Below are 24,052 nucleotides of genomic sequence, written 5' to 3'. Positions count from 1 at the left end.
CAGCTGTGCCGTCTCTGTGTCAGCCACCCCCACCTGCCAAGAGTGGGACGCACCCACAGGGATTCTGTGCCTCCCGCAGGTCAGGCCAAAGCCCCCGCCTCCCGGGTGCTGCCCTTAGAGGCCCTGGGTGGGGTGGGATCTGCTGACGGAAGCTGGAATCTGCCAGGGGAACTGGGTGTCAGTCAGTGAAACTACTGCCTGTTCGTTTGATGGGAGAAGATTAAACTATTCTGCTCCCAATAGCGGCAGCAGCACCCCAGCCACCGTAGTGGAGAAGCCATTTCACAGCTACGGCGTGCCCAGGATGGACGCTGCCGAGTCATTCTCATGATGTGTGCATTGAGTTGCTTATTTTTTTCCCAAAGAGAGGCAATTCAGATAAGTAATTTAATGGTAGGAATAAACTATGAATTGAATTTATATGTTCATTAATTGTACAATTAAACAGAATACTAATTGACTGTAGAATTACAGCTAAATGGAACACTGCACCGGGGTCATTAGTCCTCGTCCTGTTGTTCACCGTGAACATAAATTTTGGTGGTCTCATCCTACCCAATTAGGTTTTGTTTGGCTTTATTGGAGCATAAATCATGCTTCTAGCACGAAGATTTAATCCCCCAGTACAGCTGGTGTGTTACTCCCTTGTTGCCAAGGTTACCTCTTTAAAAGAAAGGCCATCTGCTCAGAGTGATCGGGACGGGCGGCCGCCGGGTTATCCTGTGGTCTCCCAGGTGCTCTCTGCAGTAGGGAGGGCGGAGGCGAGAGGTGTAGGTCAGTGGTGACAGCACCTGGCTTCTGCTCCCGCATCCGGGAGGGGCTGGGAGCCCGGGTGGCGTGCTCGCAACTTCTGCGGTTTTCACCTGGAACGGCCACTTTGACACAGCAGTCCCTGGGAGCCCACACAGGCTCCTGGCTCCAGTTCGGAGGAAAACTGACCGGCAGGAAGGGTGTGTGTGCAGGAAATGTGGCGTCTTTTCGCGGACGTGAAGTGCCTGCGGTAGCTCAGGACCACTGACCGCTCTGAGCTGCTCCGTCAGGAGCTCTCGCCTGGGGCTGATGCCGTGACTGTGAGCCGGAGGGTCAGGCCGTCCTCAGCTGGGCACATGGGCTGGGCGTGCTTTTCCAGCTGCTCAGAAAGGAAAAGGGGGAGGCAGGATGGACGTGGTGGCCCCCTAATGACACTGGAATGTACCTTCTCCACGTGAGGGCGGCTGAGGCCGGGCCCAGAGCCCCGTGCTCGCACCCAGTGAGGCACCAGAATCTCGCAGGGGTGCAGGCAGCTGGTCAAGGGGCAGGTTCCCGGCAGAGGGGACCCCTCTCCCAGAAAGCATAAGCTTCAGGGCTCCTCCCCGGGCCAGTCCCTGAATGTGGCATAAAGTCGGACGTGATGCAGGCTGTGCCCAACGCCTTCTCCTTACACAGAGCTTCTGCGGGACCAAGTCTCTTCAAGTCACCCAGCAAATCTCAGGGTGTGTCCCAGGCACTGCGATGGGCACTGGGGACACAGCGTCCGACGAGGCAGACCGGACCCCTGCCCCGTGAGCTCACAGCTGAGACCACGGCCACGGGGAGCGTGGCTCAGGGCCCTGGGCGCCTTTCAAGGGCCATCGGGTAACTCTCCTCTGTCGGCCCTGACACAGCTGAAGGGGAACCAGCGGCGGCCCTTGCATTAACTTCCTGTGGCTGCTGTGACGGATGACCACAGACTTGGCAGCCAAAACCACCTAAACCAGTCATCTGACAGTTCTGCGGGTTAGAAGTCTGACATGGGCCTCCTGGCCAAGATCGAGGTGTCAGCAGCACTGGCGCCTCCCTGGAGGCTTCGGGGAGAAGTCCTTGCTCTGCCTTTTCCAGCTTCTGGGGCCGCCTACGGCCCTTGGCTTGTGTCCCTTTCCTTCGTCCTCAGAGTCAGCACTGGCGTCACCCCACCTCTGCTGCTGTCCTCGCACCTCCCATGGTGACCCTCTGTCACTTAAGGACCCTGTGATGGCTTTGAGTGCATCCAGATCTTCCAGGACACCCTCCCAGCTCAGAGTCTTTGGTTAGACCCAGTCTGCAAAGTCCCTTTTGCCGTGTTGGGTAGCCTGGTTCCAGGGGTGAGGGTGAGGACTTTGCGGGGGGACTTTCTTCCCACCACCCTCACCGGGGGGAGGAGGGATGCCCGACCTCAGACTGGGGGAGACAGACGCTCCTAAGAGGCTTTAAAACTACTGGGTGTTCCCTGTTCCTGCCACCCCGCAGTCTGCTCCAGTGACACTGAAGTGAGAAGCAAGACGACAGGAGAACTGGAGCGCTCGAGGGCAGGGGTCCTGCCTGCGCCCGCCCATGGAGAGGGCCTGCTGGAGCTGGGCTTTGTTCCACGTTTCATTGCATTATGTAGACCACTGAGCGGCAAACTCCCGTGGAGACGGAGACGAAGCGCACAGCAAGCGGTGCGAGTTGGAAAGGACGGCCTTTCAGGAGACGCCACCTTCCAGGGAAGGGGACACTGCTCAGGACGTCATGCACTTTGCCATGACATGTTGATGTAACAGGGCCTCAAGCTAGAAAAATTTCTGAGGTGACTCATTTCCGTGAAATATATGATTGTCATGAAATGTCATCGAACAGCTTGTTGGTGTTGGTTCCTGAGTGTCGGTGACTGGCCCTGTAACAAAGGGGAATCCAAGCTCACGTCTCAGAAGCATGTGCCCGTCCCCCTTCACGCCTTTATTTTGTCCCTGAGCACTGGGCACCTCCAGATACACTCCATAACTTCCTCACTTGTTTATCATCTGTCTCCCCAATAAGATCGGGGATTTTGTGCTTTGTTCTTTCTTCCAAGAACCGGAAAAGTGACTGCTATGTGGAAGGCAATTGATAAATATTTATAGAATGAAGAAGTGATTTATGTCATATGATCAGTGCACTGTATTTTGTGTGAGAGAAATAATCTCTATTACAGAATTAAACCTGGGTTTTTTGTTTGTTTGTTTTTTGTTTTTTTGCTATTTGGAGGATACGGTTTTTTAAAAGCGCAAGTCAAATGGAGATGCTTTAGGACCTTCCTGAGTTCCTGAATCAGGCCAGGCAGTGGGGGCTGGTCAGCCTCCTCCCCTCACCCAAGGTCTCTCGAGTTCCCACTAAGATCTTCATGAAGGCACAGAGGAAAATGGAGACTTCAGGTAGTTCTGGCAGGACGCTGATGAAAAAGTTAAAAAGATAAGATAAAAGGATAATTATAGAAAAGAAAACCAGTGCAAATAATTGTAAGTGTCTTTAAGGAAAGGACCAGAACTGCTGAAACAGCTAATTAGCGATGACACCATTACGGAAGAATGGCTGGCAGCGTGGTAAGTACCCCAGCATGCAGGCCACGGGCGTCCTCCACATCCCAAGGAAAGTCACCCAAAGGGACCAAATGCAGACACATTCTGGCAAGCATGTAAAATGATTAAAAAGATAAACTCGAAGGCCAGTTGTAGGAGGAGGAAATACAGCCATACAAAACCAAGGCAAACGAGCGTGCGCTCAGGTTGCTCCCCGCCCGCCCGTCAGGAGGAAACAGCCCCGGCTGCAGGTTACGGAAGGGGGGAGGTCTAAGCCCTTGCACCCGAGTGGGGACGGTCCACGTGCGGGGCCGACACCCAGACTGCCTCCGACCTCCACGTGCTCGCGGACTTCGCCACCCAGAGACCTTCTTCTTGGCAGTGTTACCGCGATGTCTGCTCGGCCACAGGAAGAGGGCAACTTGGCAGGTGAAGATTCCGTCGGGGACCTGGAGAGACCCGCTCCACAGCCCGCGGCAGCCCCCCGGAGGCCCTGGCGCATCCAGCGCGGCGTCCCTCACGCCGGCCCCCAGAGCTTCTGGCCGCGCCCCAGAGCCGCGGGGCCATCACTTAAACCAAGTCACTGCGTCACAAATCACCGTCTGTCACCCCAAGAGCTGGGCGCATCTGCCTTGCAGGAAACCAGGTGAATCTTCCTTTCTCTCTTCATTTTTGCATTTTCTGGGTTTCTAAAAGAGAAAGTCTTTCCTGTGAAAACAACCAAAAAAAGAAAAAACTCCACAGAAAGAGATGAGGCAAGTTCTGTGGGTCACAGCGACCTGACACCGGCTCATTCTAACGTTCGGTCCTGACTGGAGCAGGAGCGCGGTGTTTTTGTGCGGCTTTACAAACCTCCTCAGAGGCGGACTTGAGGGTCTTCTCTGACACTTCCCTTCCGGGTCACATCGGTCAAATACATCTTTAACAAAAAGACTGAAAAATGACATTTTAGCCAAGAGAGCCGGGACGCTTCAGACGCTGACTGGTCGTTGGCAGAACAAGCAAACACACAGAACAGGTCCGGCCCCCCCGCCGCCGGCCGGGAGACGCGGGGCGGGCCTGCTTCGCTGCTCGGAAGCGGAGGTGGCAGTGCCTCCCTCCCAGCAGCAGCGACAGAGCTGGCGGGGCCTGAGGACGGACCGGAGAGCCGCCCTCTCCAGCGTGGGCCCGGGGCCATGGAAGGGCCGGGCTGGGCGAGGGATGCGGGCCTTCACCTCGATGTCTGGGGGAGGGGCTGATCTGCCTTGTTAGCCTCACACGTCAGCAGCGCCATCAGCCGGCAGCCTTCGTGTGTCAGGAGGTCCCCAAGACCACCCTCAGGTCCAGCGACTCACTAGAAGGACCCACAGAGCTCAGAAAAGCAGTTGTACTCCCGGCTACGGGTTGTTACGATGTAAACGTGCAGATCGCGGTTGGCCGATGGGAGTCCTGCAGGGTCGGGGGAAGGGCAGAGCAGGCGTGAGTGCCCAGCGGTCTTCCCTGCGTGGAGTCGTGGACAACGTTTACCTTTCCCAACAGTGATGTTGGACAGCCTGCAGGAAGCATCGCCTCCCGGGGAAGCCCACCGGAGCCTTGGCGGCCAGGGTGGTCACACGGCGGCTGACCCTCCGTGGGCGGACCTTTCATCTCTCGTCCCTGCAGAGGCCGAGCTGATGCAGCATGGCCCATGGTCCCCCGCGTACCCCATTGCTGGCACAGGACGTCTCGGATGACCCCAGGCCTCAGGTAAACAGAGTCACTCTTATGAGGTGGACAGTCCAAGGGCTCAGAGCTCACCTCTGAGGACCTGGGCCCAGGCCAGTCCCTTCTGAGGCGAGGTTAATCTCACTGTTTGAAAAACTCAAGACGTAAGTCATCAAGAACCATCAGCAAAATGGTGGGCGGGGCTCCAGGGCCCTGGGGGAGCTGGTGTGGGACCGAACGCTGACATTTCTGAGAGCTGTTTTGTGTCCCACCAGTCAGGCTGCAGTTGAGACCTGCTGTGGGCAGAGGCCCCACTAAGTGCTGAGAGGTGACAACTCGGACTTTCCAGAACCGAAGGTCTGGGCCCGAGGTCAGCACCTCTTCCTGCTGTAAACGAATGTTGCTTTGCAGGCCACATGGTCTCTGCTCGCAGGTCATAGGGGATCAGGAGGCAGGCTGGGTGTGGTCCATGATGTGTCGTCACCCACCGGCCGACAAGCCGGAGAAGAGCGTGTGGCTAGTGGCCGGTTAGTAGGGCAGACATGTGGTGGGAAGTCACACGGGCAGCAGGGGCAGCTGAGCAGTCACCCGGGGGCCCAGGGGAGGAGTCTGGATGGAGGAAACCTAGGTAGAAACTTTCAGAACTATGGGTTTCCCTCTTCTTCCTCACGCTGTTGTTCAAGATCTAATTGAGAAATACCAGGACGTGGGCCCGTGAACAACTGGAGAGCCACGCTGTGTGCACGAGTGATGCTGGCTCCGCTGAGCTGGGAGCGGCCGCTGCTCACATTTGCTCTTGGCTGAAATAGCTGTATTATTTACAGTGAAAACTTTGAAAACCAGGCCTAGAGGGAGACAGAAATTTCTGGATATTGTACTGCCTTTAATAAGCTGCTCACCCTGCTCGCTTCCTGAGGACGGAACCATCAGTAAAGCGTCCCCCTGAGCGGGGAGAGAGGCACAAATCGTTCGGCAGATGTGTGTGGGTGCCCACCGCGTGCTCGCCGCCCTCCCGGCCGGCCAGCGCTCTGACGTCGCGCGGTGATGTCGGGAGTGGCCGGCGGAGCCTCCGACTGAGAGAAAGAGCAGGTCAGGTCGTCTCGATTTCACGGGATGTTTGCTAACAGGCTTCGCGCACCCAGGGCTCACCCCGTGTGGCCGCCTGGTGTCTGGCTGACTTCAGTCTGTGGCTGTTCCGTCTGCCCTGCTGCCTGTATCACACGAGGAGGGCGCGTTCCCCAGCAGCCACGGGACAGCATGCTCACTTCCTGCTTCTGATACCCTCATGACTTCTGCTGAGGCCCGACCTGGGTCCACAGAGGCAGCGATGAAGCCAGTTGCCCGCAGGAGAGATGAGATCGACCCCAGTGGCCCCCCACCTGGAGGTGGTCAGCAGAAACCGAGTCTTACCCTGAAGTCCCACTCCAGTGTTCACAGTGTTCTCACTCCTTGGGATTCAGAGGGATTGGAGACTTAATTACAGTTTCTGCTCCCGTGTTGAGCATTTACTCTAATTACATGGTCCATAACTCATTGTATGTGGATTTAAACACTAGTTGGGGACCTTCCGTATTTCTCCATCTCTGAGGCAGTGAGAATTGTGTTTTTTTTTCCATGGAGGCCCCTTCCCTAGAGCCTTCTCTCTGCCGGCCTGGTGCTCCTTCTGGGTGAGCCTCTCCCTCCGTCAGAGGAAGAACACAGCAGCTTTAGCAGGTGGCTGAGAGCGTGGCGTCTGGGTGGGACTGTGGACTGTGTCGCGCATCCCTAGCTCGGGCTCGTTGTGAACTTACCTCCCTGAGCCTCAGTCTCCCCATCTGCAAAGTGGCAGTAACATGGATACCTATTTGAAAAGCCCTAAGGATGATGCCTGAAATTAAGCAGACGATAAAGGAATAATTCGTAAAGGAACCAAAGCAGTGACAGCTGCGCATCCCCAGGGCACCTTTGGGGAAGAAAGCAGAGAAAAGACGAGAGGCAGAGGCTGTGGAGCCCAGAGCTCGGCTGGAGCTCTGCCACATGGTGATCACCGCGTGTGAGAAGTGCCGCCCGCCGTCTTCCCTGGACCAACCTCCTCGTGCCGCGGTGCTCCTGTCGGAGAGGCTGACTGCCGTCTGGGTCAGGAAGAGAAGCCCCACCAAAGGGGCCCTGGGCTGCTTCTGAAGCTCCCCCGAATGCGCATTCATTACGAGCCAAGCCCTTTGGCCAGGACAGCAGGTTGGAGCACGTGGGCAGGTGGGTTATCTGCTGAGTGTTCTCCATCTGGCTGCAGCCCCCCTCCCACCCCATCGAGTGGACATCATCCCGGAACAACTCAGCCCTGAGAGCCGGTGAATTCAGCCTCTCCGAGGCCAGTTTCTGGCACCAGCGCCACTGCCACTCAGCAGCCTCTATCCTGGGGCCGCTCTCGTCTCCCGAGAGCGTGGCTGACAGCTTGTCGCCCGGCCTGGTGACACACGAGGGCGGCCCTCCCACCCCCTTCTTTACCTCCATCTCCCATAGCTAAAGCACTTGGCTTTCCTGTCCTCTCCTGAGACTCTGAGGAGGCTTCTGTATGCTGACATCAAAGGCTCCTCTGGACGCCCAGTGTGGTTGGCCAGCTTCCCACTGGCAGGGGCAGGACGGACGTGGAACAGGTCACCGAACAGACGGAGCAGTGGACGGCCAGCAAGTGCCCTGTGAGCACCTTCCCTTTGAAGATCACAACCAATTCCGCCAACATGTTACCCACGGTCAGGTCCTAAATGAGGACAGGCTCAGGCCGCACTCAGGGCCCTGTGGAAGCGAGTGTCACAGAGGTCAGGGCGCCTTCTCTGCTGCTCATCGCTGCCCCCACCAGCAGTCACAGCCTCACCTGCCACTGGGCAGAAGGCAAAACAAACAAAAAATACGGGGTTTGTTCCTACCTTTGAAAACATCACAGAAAGTCAAAGGAAATGTTTCCAGGCTGCACTGCACGCTGAGTAATGCCAGCAATAGGCAAACACATGAAGGCCATCGGCCCCTGGCATCTGAAAAGCAAGTGGCCCCCACGTGGCGCGGGCTGTCAGCGTCCCCATCACTGAGAACAGACGCCCCCTTTACCTGAAGGTCCAGTGACAGGCAGGCGTGGGGAGGTCCCGGAGAAGGGATGTCCTCAGGGGAAGAAGGCAGGAGAGGAATGATTGAATTCCGACACTCATGCCATGCATCATGGGCCAGTTGGCAGCCTCACTGGAATGCTGGATGCCCCACCACCTCACTCGGCAGTGGAGGTTCTTGTTCAGAAGTCCGTGCTGACCTCTTCAACAGCTCAGCGAGGAAGCAAGAAAGGAGAGTGGAGATCAATGACGTCCTATTGCGGAGGGCGTGGGACCCATGAGTTCCGCCCCGTCCCGCCCTACAAATAACAGCCCTCCGTGGGCAGGAGGAAGCGGAACTGACCTGACTCCGAATGGTTCCCCGACAGGACTCGGCCAGTCCTCACTATGCTTTCTTGGTACGATTTGTATTTGAGGGTTTGTGCTGCTAAGTCCAGAAGGAAGAAGAGAGAAATACGCTAAAAAAACAGTGATGATGAAAGGGAGGGGCAGGGAGATAGTCGTAATGAAGACGCAGGGCTGGGGTGAGGGTAATGCTCATTTCTCCTCCTGCCACGGTCCCCCGTGTGTAAGTAGGCAGCTACCTTGGCTGGGGCCAGATTTTGACAAGGTCCCAGACACTTCTGCAAGGACATAGATGCTCCACAGTTTGCTGTCACCCCAGGGACTAGGGGGGCATCCGTAAGAGCCGCCCCCAGCCAGCGCTACGGCAGTTGGCCCGTCTGACTTACACTCGGTGCCTCCTGGGAAACTAAACAAACAAATGGATGATAAGCTGCCCCTGGAGCACATTCCTGGGATGTTGGCTATAAATCCACCCTCTTCTTTTGCAAGCAGTGTCAAATGTAGGTGGTGGCATCGATGTACCTGCAACCTAAAGCCTTAGAAGTGTCATTTGCAATTTTGCTACTTTATTTGGGGCACCCACTTTTCACTCCAAGCCTCACCAGATGTGTGACAAGTCCCCGGGTCGTCTAAGATAAAGCATCTCTCTGCCAACGCCCCATTGCTCTGTAGAATCAGAAACCTCTCCTACTCAGGGCTTCACTCCTGGGAATGAGGCCCGGGGGCCGGCAGTGTCAGTGTCACTGGGAGCTGGTTAGGCAGAATTTGGGGTCCCACCCGGACCTGCCGGGAAACCTCATGTGTGTTTTATCCAGATCCCTGGGGAATCTGCTGTTGCGCAGGGCAGTGGGAGCCACGCTGAGCCCTGCGTGGCTTCGGGCCCACTTCGCACTGCGTCGGATCAGCTGCCCTGTTTCAGCAACGAGACCCCCTCGCGCGGTGCCCCGTGAGCCAGAGAGAAGTCCACAGAGGCCAGTGGCTCGATGGACGGCACACAGGCAGAACCCTGCCTCCAGTCCGTCATTTTGGGGCTCACCTTACAACACCTTCCCTTTTTTCCACACCGTGCGCTGAAATGTGTCACAAAGAGCCCCTCTAAGAAAGGCTGATTTCGACAGGGAGAGCCTAGTCTAGTTCTGCCGAGCTCTCGTGCCGTCTCCTCCCCACGCCTCCTCGCCGTCACCTTGCCGTGAGCGGGGTTTCCTTTAATGGTTTGTAATTGCCGAGTGCGTTTTCACCGTATTTACTGAGCCTCTCTCCTTCCCGCGTCTGCCCCCTGAAAAAGGATGGAGGCGGTGCAAGGTGGGAGGCGGGGATGAGCCTGGGTGACGAGCTCTCATTTGACATCCGAGGCACTGCTGTATTTCGCCCTCCTGACGCGCCCTGCTTGGGCGGCCGTGCGGAATCACTGGTGATACGGGTACTTTCTGTTAGTTTGGGCTGTGGAGCAACTCTGTGATGGGCGCGCGTTCACGTTTTACACCACATTTTATAACCAGCAGCTACGGAGGAGTGCGTTTCAGCTGGCCTCTTCGTGCCGGTGTTTATGCTGCCTACAGGCCAAAAGGAGATCTTTCTGAGAAGAAGGGCATGTTTTTTATTCTTTATTGAAACATGTCATCGAGTCCTTTATGTGTCAGAGGAGCCTGTCCACCTGTACTGAATGGTCCTGGCGGTGCTCTGTCTGCTCAGAATTTACACCCTCTCAGTGCAAGGGCAGAATGTGAGCTTGTGATGTGCGGGAAAACAATGCTTTTGGAACAACAGTTTCGACTGATTATAAAATCACTGAGTGGACACACTCGTTTCTGAAAAGATGATTGACAAAAAGTCAGAGGGATTCTGGCTGCTTCGGACTGACATGAGTATTTTAGATCTGACTAGTGGTTCATGTGGCGATGAGGGGGTGTCCCTCAGCTGTCAGGAAAGCAGAGTCGATGTAAATTAACGCTAACGTTCAAAGACGCTGGTTCACGATTTATTTTCAAAATAGTGTATCTGTGAAAAATTAAGAGCCACAAGGATCCAATTATCTCAATGGCAGTCTAATTTATGTGGCATGAAGTACTTAAAAAAAAGTCGGGAGGGATGTTTAGTAAGGCTGAGTTGGTGTCGCCTTGCTGGATCACAGCTTGAAGTCTATCTGAATGACACAGATCTCATTAAACATCATCAGCTTAAAGCCGCTTAGGTGATAAGAAAGATGATGGTGAAGATCAGCCCGACAGAGGTTTTCCTTTTGTTCCTAAGTGTGCTTCCTCTTGGGAGCACCCCCGACTCCCCCAGGCAAACAGTGCTTTCACAGCGCGACCAGCCGTGAAGGTGGGTGGGCTGGGGACCCCTTTCCAGCAGGACGCCCAGGTCCCCAGCGGCCCAGCTGTGTGGGGAGGTTCAGACCATCAGATCCCTCTGTCCCAGAGCCCGCAGCCCTGACCGCACGCTGGTATTGATTTGGAGAGGGGCTTTGAGATCGATCAATATCTGTTGGCGGCTGAAACCTTCAGATATTTGTTACAGACCCAGATGGCCATGTTTCCGTGGGCAGAGAGGGTGGCCAGTGTTCAGAGCTACATAATTAAATAACCCTGGTTTCGCTGTGGTTGGTAAGTGGCAGGTCAACACGGAGGCCGGCGTTCGCTGTGATCTGTCTCAACAGGAACAACCCACTCTGACCTGTTCCTTTGGCACCCGTCTAAGGGAAGACGATTTGTCATTCGCTACTTTAGAAGCAGTCTCTCCCTTCTGATTTGCTATGTAGACAGATGGGGGGTTCCAGGGGCCACAGTGACCAAAAATATCAGGCAGCTAGAGAAGATGAAGGGCCCCAGAGCAGAGCAGCTCACAGCTGATCTCCCCCGGTGCTCTCTCCGCACGCGGGAAGGACCGCAGGAGGCGAAATAGCAAAGCCAGGAGGCGACCGGGCTGCCGCCCTTCCCAGCATCCCCGAGAGACACGGAGAATGTCCTCTCCGCGTCAGCCTCGTGCCGGGGGCTGCATCGGGCTCTGCAGGCTTACCTGGCTGGCGTCGTCACCTGATGGCACAGGTGCCGCTGAGCTCAGAGCGGCCGTTAAGATGCATTTCCCCAGCGAGGGAGAACTCCAAAACAGGCTGCTGTTTACCGTTTCATCATCTCTGGAAGGTGTTTGGGGACACACTGATGCAACACCACGTACCTGGCATTTCTAGGCAGCTTCCAGGGTTGTCAGCCCATTCTGGAGGGACTGGGGGCGGGGGGTGGGGCGTGCAGGGTCAGCTGGTGCTCGCGCGGTCACAGCCGCGAGGGAGGCAATGTACGATGCCCCGAATGCAGCCGAGTCGAGGTGGAATAGATCTATGTTTACACAAAAACAGAAGTTAAGATTCAAAAGACTCAAGACAGGACTCCCAACAGTCCGTGTAGCCAGAACACTGAGATTTTATTACCGCTTTCGCACTGTCTGCTGAGACTTCTGGCTTCTCTGAAGCACAGCCTAACGGAGAGAAGAGAGTTTGAGTCTCTGCTCTGCCACTTGCCGGGTGACAGTGTGAGCTGAGCCACAGGTCCCTTATCTCAAGAGAGAAGAGTCATAATCCCCGGTGTCAAGGAGCCTTGTGTGGAGCAGATGAGCTGTGAGACGCGGTACCCAGGGAGCCGCTGCTTGATAAGTAGTCTCTGAAATGGCATGTTCCTCCAATGGGTGTATGTTTCTTTACCACGTGGCCATGCTACACACACAGTGAGTAATACACAGGCACCTTCATCTCCTTGTGTGTGTGTGTGTGTGTGTCCACTCTCAGAACCTCAGCAACACACGAGGCATCCGTCAGACCCGTGGGGAACCGTATCTTCCTTCCTGACCTTCTGATCCAGCGTCGACTTCCTCAGCCCGAGGCTCCATGTGGTCGTATCTAATTCTTGCGGCCCCATTCATCGTGCGCCAACTCTAAATGGTGCGTATTCTGGGAGGCCCCTGAGCAGATGAAAGGGTGCTCGTTGCTCCTGGGGTCCAGCAAGCACATCCAGCTCGTCAGTGTAAGTACGGCCTTAACTTTGATGGTGCGCACTCTCCCTGGCCGTGGCCTTCTCTCGCAGACTCAAATCAGACCGCACCGCTCCAGCTCAGCAGTTTACAGAGGGCTTCCACGTGTGGCTGGGATCAGCCGCTTTCTGCCCAGAGGTCAGTGGCAGGCTGTCAGGCTTTGTAGGCTCACCTTCACCATTAGCAGAACGTCTTCCCTCTCACTGATGCCCAGGGCCAGAAGTCACAGGGGGCAGAATTTAATTTCTCCCTAGGCCAGTGCCAGAGAATTAACCAGTGTCCTTTGGTGGAGAGCGAGTAGAAAGACACGTTAAGGTGGTGAGAGAGAGGCAGGCTCTCCAGGCATCAGTAGAAGGCGAGACCAGGAGGATTCTTTTTCTGAGACTTGCACAGTGTGTGGGGTGTTCCCTGTGACATATTGAAGGAGCCGTATTATTATTTTTTTTTAATATGGTGGAGGAGAGGTCCATTGTCATCAGGTGTCAGGACAAGTTAGAGGCTGGCACCAGAAGAAAATCCACTCGTAGTCTACCATGGGCCCTGTACTGTCCTCATTCATCCTGGTTTCCCCAGCATCTCATTGCTTCCTTCACAGCACTTTTCGCAGTTTGATTCTTCTCTGCCTCCTTCCTCCCAAAGGAAGACATCCCGTCAAGGGCAGGGATCACCAGGATACCCTCATCATTGATTTCACCCTGCGTCCCAGGCCCTGAGCAGCACGCCTAGTACCATGGACAGATGCCTGGGACTGAGTGGACAGGAGACCAGGCAGAGAAGAAGGGACATGGCGGTGTGAGTTCTCATTGCTTCCATGAAGGTGCCACGGGAACAGTCAGGCAGGGAAGTCAGAAAAGAAGGGAAATGATGGATAAAACAGAGTTGAGTTTCCTGAGCAGCTGCCATGTGGCATAGCTCATTGCTAACACTGGACCTGCGAGGCAGGCACTATCCTCCAAGGGTCAGAAAGGGAGTCTCACGCTTGAGGCTGTTGCGCTCTTGTAAGGGATCAAATCAGGATTCAACCTTGCGACTTGGCCCAGGCGGACCGCCAGGAGGGCCCGAGCCCTGCTAGGAGGGATAGGGATACCACAGGTGTGGGTAGGGTCCCCTGGACCAGCGGGTGGGCTCCCTGGAAGGGAACCTCCAGCCTCCCCTTCCTCCTGTCGTGCACCAGGTGCCACCAGCTTCCCCTGGGCCTGGACACCTGGACACCATGCTCCCCAAGGGCCGCAGAGGGTGAGGAGAGGACCTGCTGGGGTTCCTGACTCCTCCCCCAATCCAGCGCCCAAGTCGTCTTCCCTGACGACCAGGGGCTCCATGGGTGGAGTCTGCCCTCCTCGGACCCCGGCCATGAGTAGGGAAGGTCTTTGTGAAGACCATTGTGAGAAAAAAGAGATGCTTTGCCGTCCTTGGACTCGGAATCTCTGCTGTGATTCTTTAATGAAAAAGCCTTCGGCTTCTGCCCCTGCTTATTTCTTGTTACAACAATTAGAAATGCTTCTGTGGCTTTGGGGAGAGTTTTCTGGAAGCATAGAGGCAGAAAGTCTATTTTCATGAAAGCTCTTCCTTTTAAATTAGGCTGTTGTTTCTTGTGGTCCTAATGCCACTTGAGTTGACTTTCCTGATCAGATGGCTGGGTCTGAATTGCCGCAGGCGTCTCTGCAGAGGGCATTCCTGGGCTGCCCCTCTGAGTGGCTGGGGTGGCGTCCTTGCACTCGGCTGTCTTCAGTTACATCATAACCGGTGCTGGTAGAGCCAGCACTGAGAGCTTCATACCTGCCTCACCTCTTGAAGGTCTCACAGTGACCTCATGAGAGAGATGCCACTGTCATTCCCATTGTACAGGTGGGGAAACTAAGGCACAGGGCCAAACAACTTCACACACTGAAGCAGACAGCTAGCAGGTGCAGCCAGGAGGTGGCTGAGATGGGGTCTGGGTGCTGTGGCCTGCTGGTAAGCCAGCTCTCTGGGGGAATAAGGAGGGGTACGTTTTAGCACTTGCCAATTTCAATCCATCATTTAAAGCTACCAATGACTTAACAGATGGCTTACTCAATTCCTGACCTGCAGACACATGAGTGAGAAATAAAGGCTAGTTGCTGTAAACCCTTTGGGTACGGGATAGTTTGTTACACAGCATCATCTGCGTCACAGTGGTAATAGCTGACCCATACACTCCCTTTGTTTGTAGAGCCAGGAATCAGTGTTTTCTCCCAACCAAGGAGCCTCTGCAGTGAAAAATAAGGTAAAATCCTTCCCACAATGAGATGCCTGGCAGAGCAGTGACCTCCTAGTCTGTTCATGGAGCCATGTCTCAACTTTTAAGACCGGGCCTTGCAGAGGCTACGACAAAACAGAGTTTATGCCTTTAAGATCACCATTTGTGTCTGTACAGCAGGCCACTGAGCTCACCTGAAAAGCAGAGCAGAACCATCATCCTTGGAGTGGCTGGGGTCCAGCCCCACGTCTGTCTCCAGGGACCACCACCGTGACCGGTGTGGACCACCCGTCTCCCTCAGCCGTTCAGATCATCCCCTTCAACAAGGACGCAGGCCCGCATTTACCGTGAATGAGACTCAGAGGTCCCCGAGCCACAGGAAGGTGAAGTGGTCCTCCCCTTCCCGCGTCTGTTTGTTAATTTATTTATGAGATTTCAGCTGTGCCCGGTGTCGTACGTCCTCGGGGCACAGATGACTTCATCCTGCATGATTAAAACATGACTCAGGAATCAGAGAGAAAGGTCAGGAGTCTTCCCGGGCGTGAGTTGTCGTACCTCCTTGGTTGTGATGTAGGGGGCACCTCTGGACATGTTTCTTTTTTTTCCCAAGAGTTACTCTTTTTGAGAGACTTTTAGACCTACGGAAAAGTTGCAAAAATGATTCAGAGTACCCACACACCGTCACTCACCTCCCCCTTATGTTAACATCTTACATAATTTTTATCAAAATTCAGAAATTACTCTCACTGTGGTGCCGCCCACTGGAGCATGGAGCTCAGTGAGCGCCCCAGTGGTTCATCCCCCGGGCCTCCGGTCTAGGGTCTGCTCTGGGACCCCACGCTGTGTTTGGTAGTCGTGCCCCCTTCATCTCTTCCAGTCTGGGACAGTTCTTCTGACTTTCCTTATCTCTGGTGGCCTTGACACTTTGGAAGATACTGGTCAGTTATTTTGTGGAAAATACCGCATTGCCTTTTTGGGTTTGTCCAGTGCTTGCTGGTGATGAGGCTGAGGGTGTGTGTTGCCGGGAGGGACCCACAGGCAGCGTGCCCCCCGCTTGCATCCTGTCGGGGTGCGTGGTGTTGACATGGCTTCCTGGTGGTGCAGCCCATGACCTGAGCCTCCCGGGCCTGTGCCAGGATTCTCCCCCAGAACTGTCCTTCCCTTTGCAATTACTGAATACTTGGGAGGGCGGCAACGCCAACATCCTGTTTCTGCTTCAACCCTGAGCAGCGCACACAGCCTACGAGAGCGCACGATTAACCCCCTGCTCCGGTCTGTCAGCTTGAGGGGCTGTGTGTTAAGCCAAGGAAGCGGTGGGTCCCAGCCAGTCCCTCTCTCCAGCCCCTCGCACACCTTCCTCCCGAGTCTGCTGCTCCGCCTGTCCAGCCTCCGCCTGACCCTGCTCCCTGCCAGCCCCTTCCTTTCAACCCAGGAGCACCCCCGGCGCCCGTGGCTGCACCACGGCAGCAGCCTGGGCAGGCTCTTGTGTGAATCCTTCAGCGCAGGAGCATATTCTGGCCTCAGGGAACCAGCTCCCCCAACAGGTGGGGCCGACTAGGTGCAATTTCCCAGCATTTCCGGTCTCTGAGTTCGTCTCTTGCCCCCACTGGGCACACTCCCTGACCCTCGGGACCTTGGCTTTGCAGACCTCCTGCTCAAGGCATCCTTCTGTCCCTCAGGCTGATCAGAGTCCTGTCACCCCTGTGGGAGGAGGTGCGGGTTTGCAGGTGAGGGCACCTGGGCAGATGGGCAGATGGGCAGATCGCCATCCTGGGGTTCTTTTCAAAGCACTGTAAGTAACAGCCGCGGGCCCTGCTTTCCTGGTAAATGTCACAAACTGTGCATCGGTTTCCTGGGCTAACCTGCCGTGACGATTACAGTCGGCCGGTTGGATTTCTTTCCTTTTTCTTCAACCAAACATAAGTTAAGGTCTCCAAACAGAGACATTGATCCAGGATTTCAGTTTCCTCCTCCACTGTCTCGGCTTTATGAGGACCCAAGTGGTTACTGTGGAAACTTTTGACAGGCCCAGTAGTCCGGCAAATTAAATCTTCCAGCCCAGCAAATCCTGCTCCGGCATCTCCGCACCTTTTCGGTGGGTTTGTCTGCCTCTTCTGTGGTGGACATTGCCTTACCTCCCTGGGGTGCAGGTTCAGCACTAAAAGGGCTGAAAACACAATGAGCTTACGTTACAGACAGCCTGCTCCTGCTGCTGCTTTTTCACAGCAGAGGAGAGAAAAGGGGCCACAGAGGGGACAATGCGTCCTGGAGGAAGGGACAAATGAAAGACGGCGCATGAAGTGGGAGCGTCCGGCTGGGCAGCGCTGAGCCCTGTTCTGCTGGGGAAGGTGTGCTGGCCGACCTGCTGTGGGACCCCCTCAGTTCTCCTGGGGTGGGAAGAACACCGTCCATGACCCACACATCCCCATGAGGCCTGTTTACCCGCCCACGGGGGCCTGTCCTCCCTAGCCAGACTCCCAGTGCACGTTCTTGTGTTATTGTAAGTCGTATGATTGTAAACCTGTCTTCCCCACCGGCCTGTGAATCCCAGGAGTCCAAGGCCACGCTGTGTCCACATCCATCTCAGGTCTGAGGTCAGGGCCTGGTCTGAGTCGGAGGCTCAGGACTGTTGGTGGAATGAATGAACTGGTGACCCTGACAGAGGCAGGCCGGCCCTATCTCCCAGCCCCCAGCCCAGGGCATCGGACAGCAGCTCCTTCATAAAATATGAACTAGAAACTTGAGATTTACAAATGTTAGGCACTATATATAAAAATAGATTTTAAAAAAAAGTTTCTTCTGTAGAGCACAGGGAACTATGTTCAATATCTTATAATGACGTTTAATGAAAAACTATGAAAACAAATATATGTATGCGTGTGCTGTATGCATTGTGCTGTACACCAGACACTGGCACATTAGAACTGACTGCCCTTCGATTAAAAAAAGGACAAAAAACCCTGGGCCATGGGCGGTGCTGGGAGGATGGCTGCACGTCCTTTACCGCTTTGTACGTCTGCTGACCGCCGTCCTCCTCTGAGCGTCACCAGGTCCTGCACAGCCCCCGTCTCCGACTCGAGCGTATGAAACATTTCCATTCCCTCCCCTTGCTTCCACGTTCGCGCCTCTCCTGCCTTCCCTCTTGGCTCTCCGGGACCCTCAGCGTGGCTCTCCCCGGGGCCCTGTCGGTGTCCTGAATGGAGTCATTAAACAGCAGAGTAGATGCAACGTTCTGGTTCTCGTACTCAATTATGTTAAATTATCCGTGCCCACAAAATCTCTCCCCCGTTGCATTATTTAGGCAGAAAGCGCTAAATAAAGAAGACGTCTGTTTTTTCATTCCTAATTCTCAGGTAGTTACAAATAGACTGACTTTTTTTTCTAATCATGGATTAACTTTTATGGAGACGGTTGATTTCCTCTCTGTGGAGACTTAGAGTTTGAGGGAAGCCCTAAACTTGCAGGGGGCATCGTGCCTGCCGCCTCCCCGTTGTGCCCAGAGGGTGTCTCACCCCTGCTCTTTAAGAGCAGCTGCCTTAGCCGAGCGAGCCCGAGGCCAGGGAGTGGCTCGCCCTGAGGCCCGTTTTGTCTCTTCTTGAACCAGCGAGTCCTGTGGTCCCAACAAGGCTTTGAGTCCGGGTGGCGCCCCCGTGGGAAATGCACTCGGATTTTACGCAGGGAACTTCAGCAAACAGCTCCTTACATCTTGCTTTCCCAAGTGCGTGTCCGATGGGCACTGGATGAATGTTCGCCTTCTCTCACACTTCTTCCTGTCCTAATGGTGATAAAGCAGCAAGAGGAGAGCTCCCTTTTCAGAAAAGCTGATCGCCCAGTGTTCACGTGGAACGCAGGCTCCTTCAAGTAAAGCCGTCATCAGACTGTGTCTCGTTTACTGCAGAGAAAACGCAGCATAGTGCTTAAGAGCACAGACTCCAGAGACAGATGCCCAGCACGGCCACAGGCTAGCTCTGTGACCTTGGACAAGTGGCTCAACCTCTCTGTGCCTCACTTTTCCCATCTTCAAAATAGGGTAATAATAGTACTTAACTCATCGGGTTATTGTGAGGATTAACTGAGTTAATGTAGAATGGTGCTTAGCCTGCGATAAATGTTGCATTTATTGTTAATTATTGTCATTATTTTTATAAGATGGATTCCATTGAGCACTACAGGAGATTTGCTGGTTAACGGCGTTCAGTCTTTGACCTGTGTACTCATGCCGCAAGCATCGCTCCCGGGCTCCCGGGACCGTGCTGGGCGCCAGGGCGCCTTAGCTGTTTGCTGTCTGCAGGGCGTTTCTCATCAGTGGGGAGAAGCTTCGAGTCCTTCCTCCAGGTTGAGCTGCCTTATTTCTGCCGACACAGAGCCTCGTCCAGTGTGTCCCGCTACCAGTGACGGGCCCTGGACGCAGCTGCAGAGAAAATGTCACACAAACACAGACGAGGTCAGCGGGAGAGAATGAGCCAGGTACGCTGGTGTAAGCGCTCCTGTTGAAGAATTCGTCTTTTCTCATCCGCCAGCTTTCTTGGCACTTTGGAACCTTGGCAGTTCCTGGGTTTTGTGCAACAGATGAACAACAGATTCAGGATTGTACTATTTCCTTCCGAACCCGTTAAGCACTTTCTGGGCGTAGGTAAGCGTTCAGTGGCAGCAGTAGTGGCAGGCAGGGGGAGTGACTACGTTTCCGTCTTGTCAGTTGTGCCTAATCTGTGTTAGTGGGGCCGAGGGGAGGACTGGGGTCATGCAGGTGGCCACAGATGCACGCCTGGGGAATCACTGAAGCAGGAAAAGATGTCCCCAGCCGTCTGCTCGGGCAGCACCATTATTTTCTATCCCGCTGCTCTGCCTGCAGCAGACACCTCTTCTCCTTCCTAGGAGAGCAGCTCTTCCCTGGCAGAGGCTGGGTGGTCTGCGCTGCACCCACTCTGTGCACAAAATCAAATCCCATGTTTTCTTTCTACCTCAAGTTCAGTCAGGGACAACATCTGCCTTCCTTCCCTGAGATGAGACCAGCTGGCGTGACACCACCCTTGAAGCAAAGGTGTCGTCCGCAGTTCACGAAGGATTTGAGGGCCTCAGTTAAGTACCCCTTCCATCCTGACCAAATGCCCATGAATGCCAGGGAAGTCACATTCAGAGGAAACAGACTGAATGAGAAGAAAGCAAAAGTTTTTAAGAAGTCATTTGTAGGCATTTTGATAGTATCTCTTTGTTGGGATAAAAAAATAATAATTAAAAGCTTAAAAATAAAACCCAAGTCTATCGTAGCATTCGGACATCGTTCCTTCCAGATTTGTGGTAATTGATGCCAGGCAGTGGTTCTCAATCAGGGGAACGTTTACCCTGCCGGGGGATGTTTGACAGCGCCTGGGGACATTTTTGGTTGTTGCTGTTGGCATTTAGTGGATGGAGGCCGGGGCGCTGCCAGACATCCCACAGTGCCCAAGTCTGCACCTCACAGGGGGTGACTGTCTGGCCGTCAGTACCCGGGTCGAGACACCGTTACCAGGACGGACGCGGGGTTACAGCGAGTTGACTTCTGTACAACATGAAACACCACTTGCTGGGTTAACTCCTGACAGATACAACCTGAAGAGGGACATTTAACATAGTGACAGCCTCCTGGTGAGTACTTGAGTGATCACCTCACTGGCTAAAAATCATTACACATTTTCCTCTATGCAGTAAGCTGCCCCAAATCCTCCTTTTGTGTCATAAAAGTAATTATCACTATTATGAATAGAAAAGCAAATATTTATTGAGCAGCTGTTAACCTTCCGCAAAGTGGGGATGTCCGCCGCCCGAGGGGACTGGCGATGGGAGGCCCGGGACGTGCTGTGTGCAGGAAGCATGCAGCCAGCGGACAGTGCGGGCGGACCCGGGTGCCTGTGTTACGGTCAAAACTGCTCATCTCAGGCCGGGAGCCGCCGGCAGTCACGGAGCCCGAGACTCGGGAGGCCATCCCGCCGGTTGGTTGAAAAGCTGGGGCTAGGCGCTCTTACCTCCTTACCTATGATCCACAGAGAAGCACTGCGCCAAGTCGCCGTCCGCATCGGCTCAGCCCTCTGAGGAATCCAGAGCGGAGGCGGGGGTGGGCCCTGGGTGGTGCCCTTGAGTCGGCCTGTCCGTGGTGATGCGCCTCCAGGCTGTCTGCCCATCCGCGGGGTGCAGAGACCAGGCTCCCCAAGGCAAGCTCGTTTTCCACGGCCGAAAGACCCCAAAAGCTGTGGAGAAGGGCAGAGGTCCTGCCATTCTGAGAAATTCAGTCCTAGTTCTTGGACCTCAATCTTTGGAAGATCTTGAAGACTTTGTGCTTTCCCTTGACCCAGACTTTCCCTCAGGCAACAGGAGCCAGGGCGCAGAGCAGCACTGTGGAGGGTGGGCTGCAGCCCGTGGTCACCCCACGGCCATCCACAGGCTCCCCATTCATCTGGCCATAAGTGGGCCGCGGTCTCTGAATCGTGCCCCTTTGAGCAGTCAGATCCCACGGCAAGTGCTCCCTGTCTCTTCCTGATGTCCCACAAGGGCAGGGAGGCTCAGGAAGGAGAGGATGCCGGGAGAGAAGGAGCATGGAGTTGGCGACATCACACCATCTCTCGGCGTGGACGGCAGCTCCATGAGGTTGGGGTGGTTGTCCCCCAGCAGGAAGAGAAGCTGAGGCGCTGAGATTCAGTAGGTGTCCATGGTTCTTCAGCTCATCAGTGACAGAAGCAGGATTTGTTCCAGACCGTCTGACAGCAGAGCCTGAAGGTCAGCGTTCAGTGCTGCCTGGGAGAAAGAGCCTGCGTTAAGGCAGGCGGCTCAGCCGCTTGCTGGACTGTGTGACATCAGAAGGGCAGCCTGTGTCTCTGAGCCTCTGCTTTCAAACCTTCAGTTTGAAGATAATATGTGCGGAGCCGGGTGCACAGGAGGGGCGGCCCATCACCACGACTTCTGGTCCAGGCGTCCAGCGACACTGGCCATACGGAGCCTCTGTGCGCAGAGGACAAAACCCCAGTGCAGTGGCCGAACCCCGGTGTGCGCAGAGACTGGCAGAACCCGCGCGGTTTGGCGGTGCGGGCGGGCACCAGCACGCTCTGGGTTACCCGCTCAGACTCGCCCCCTGTGAAAGTCTACCCACACCCGAGCTTGTTCAAACGTGCCCCAAACTGCCTGCCCTAATGCGTTTACGCAGTTTTCCCGTGGACGGTGTTAAACAACACAGCCTCTGTTTCACACCTGAAGTGCAATTGTTCAGCCTTTAGCTTGACCACAGTTGTGAAAATCGGGGCATTATCTGGCCGCCGATAGAATGAAGCAAAACGTCCCTTCTCCACGCCTGGTGAATTCCTGTCTGAAGCAGCAGGGTGGCCCGAGGCAGCCTGATTTCTTTAATCATCCCAATTAACTAGCATATAGGGTTTTATCTAAATACACCAGGAGAAACCGCGGTCGTGACAGGCACGGGAGGCGGCTGAGAGCGCCGAGGTCCCGGAGGGCGGACGGCGCCACTGCGGGCACCGCTGTCACCTCTCTTCTTAAAGCAGACTCCGGCCTCGTGAAGGAAGGAGTGCGCGTGGACCGATCACGGCCTCCGGCTCTGCGCGCCCTTCTCTTACTGTCAGTTTTTCGCCCTGGGATCTACGACACCCCCTCCCACAGGTCAGGTGAGGACTTCAGGGTCAGTGCAAGGTGTCACAATGATTTCACCCCCTCCCTGAAGCATGAGGTCCCCGAGAGAATAGTCCCAATTACGGCCAAAGGGGCGTTTGGCACCTCGATGGCCGAGAAAGGACGCACCAAACCTCCATCAACTCAGCCCGCGAGTGACAACCTCAAAGCCACTTCCACCTGTGCCAGGCATGGCCTCGGCTTGGGGACTTGTGTGGCCTTCTGGTCACACCCATTTTCCAACCCCAGGCCTCCCAACCTCCACGTTTCTACTCTAACTTGAAAAACATAGTGATTTCTTTGAAGCAAAGAGAAGGAAAGAAGGAAGCCGAAGAGTGGACTCAGGTCGTTTACTTGTGGGGTGGAGGCTGACCCCTGGGGTGGTGGCCGGGCCAGGAGGACCCTGTGGTCGGGTCTCACCAGGGCTTGGCCTCAGGGGTCCGTGGTCCTGCTGGGTGAGCGGTGAACTGGGCGGCTGTGAGATGAGGGGCAGGGGCTCCTTCCAGGGCCATCGCTGGGCTCCCCACACAGCCTGGTGCTTCTCGGCGAGACACCCCGTGAGAACGCCTCTCCGGAAGCCAGGGGCTGTGTGGAGACGCAAGCAGCTTGTAGACCTGGGACCTGGCCATCCAGGTCTGACAGCCGCTCTAAGTCCGGGGGCCCCAGCCCTGGCTCGGGCAGCAAGGAGCCTGAGACCTCCCCGCGACTGTTCTGAACGTGGGGTGAGGCGACGTCTGTCTAGGGCTTGGCGCATGGTGAGCCTTCATCGACTCTGGCTTGTGTCGCTATAACCCAGACTGCCATCGTGGCTTTCCCTGGGAAAGCAATCGTCAAAGAGATAGTCAGATGCTAAGACTACAGGTGAAAATGGAGCCAAAATTAAATAGTCTAAAAATGTGATGTCTGGGGGAGTTGGGGGCCTCACAGAGGCCTTAGAGCAATCAAGGCCTGTTCCATTGTCCTTCCTGATAATTTAATGGATGGGACAAGGAATGAATAAAAAGGCATTCTGAGCTGAAAAGGGAAGTGCCACATTATTTCCACATTGCTAAGTGTTGGGGGTGTATGAACCCTTCGGTCCCGGCGCGAAGGCCACTGCGTGGTTGGAGTGTCCTATGTCAGAGGGTCGGACGGACGTGGGTTCCAGCCTCAGCAGCCCTTTGGGGGCCTGGAGCAGGGCATTTAATCTCTCTAAACCTTGGTGTCCCCATCCGTGAAATGGGGACAGGAATCTATCCTTCAGTGCCATTGTGAGAACTGCACGGGTGAATGACTCCAAAACGTCCCCACGCTGGCCTGCTAAACATGTGTTTTCCCCTCTTTGTTACAGGAGACATCGTTTGCTGTCTTGGGGGGAGAAGGGAGACAGAAACACCAGACGAAGAAACCCTGATCTTTTAACACGGTGGCTGGTGCCCCCGGCTTCCCCGATGTCCATATCTGGGTAAGACTTTAAAAGTCCATTCTCATTGTTACTCGGTCCTTTTTCTTTCTTTTCCCGTTTACCATTTAAAATATTAATTCTAGCTTTTACTTCTTAGAGGAAAGAATGTGCCCTCACAATTTCAGTGATTTAGGCGGTACCCCCTTCTTCAACTTTGCCCGCCTTCTGATTGCACCGTGCGCCTTCCTGGCTTTGATTTGACTGATGGAGCCATTCAGAGGGTTTGATTACAGCAGGGCTAGGTTGGTGAGTGATTCTTTTTTGGTCTGATTTCAATTGCTTTTCAGTAGCAGCAGGTGAATTG

At 54.9% G+C, this 24,052-nt stretch overlaps 1 long non-coding RNA gene across 1 annotated transcript in view; it reads left to right on the top strand.

The window, feature by feature from the left end:
- Window positions 1-23,724, top strand: part of LOC135323383 (uncharacterized) — a 156,941-nt gene extending 133,217 nt beyond the window's left edge. Inside the window, exon 3 of the long non-coding RNA XR_010384974.1 lies at window positions 23,635-23,724. This is a non-coding gene — a long non-coding RNA (uncharacterized LOC135323383). The remainder of the gene's footprint in view (window positions 1-23,634) is intronic.
- Window positions 23,725-24,052: the final 328 nt, after the last annotated feature.

Source organism: Camelus dromedarius, chromosome 18 (assembly GCF_036321535.1).
Source record: "Camelus dromedarius isolate mCamDro1 chromosome 18, mCamDro1.pat, whole genome shotgun sequence".
NCBI lineage: Eukaryota > Metazoa > Chordata > Mammalia > Artiodactyla > Camelidae > Camelus > Camelus dromedarius.
Note: the sequence above shows the minus strand (reverse complement) of the source record. Positions and strands in the feature narration are given on the sequence as shown.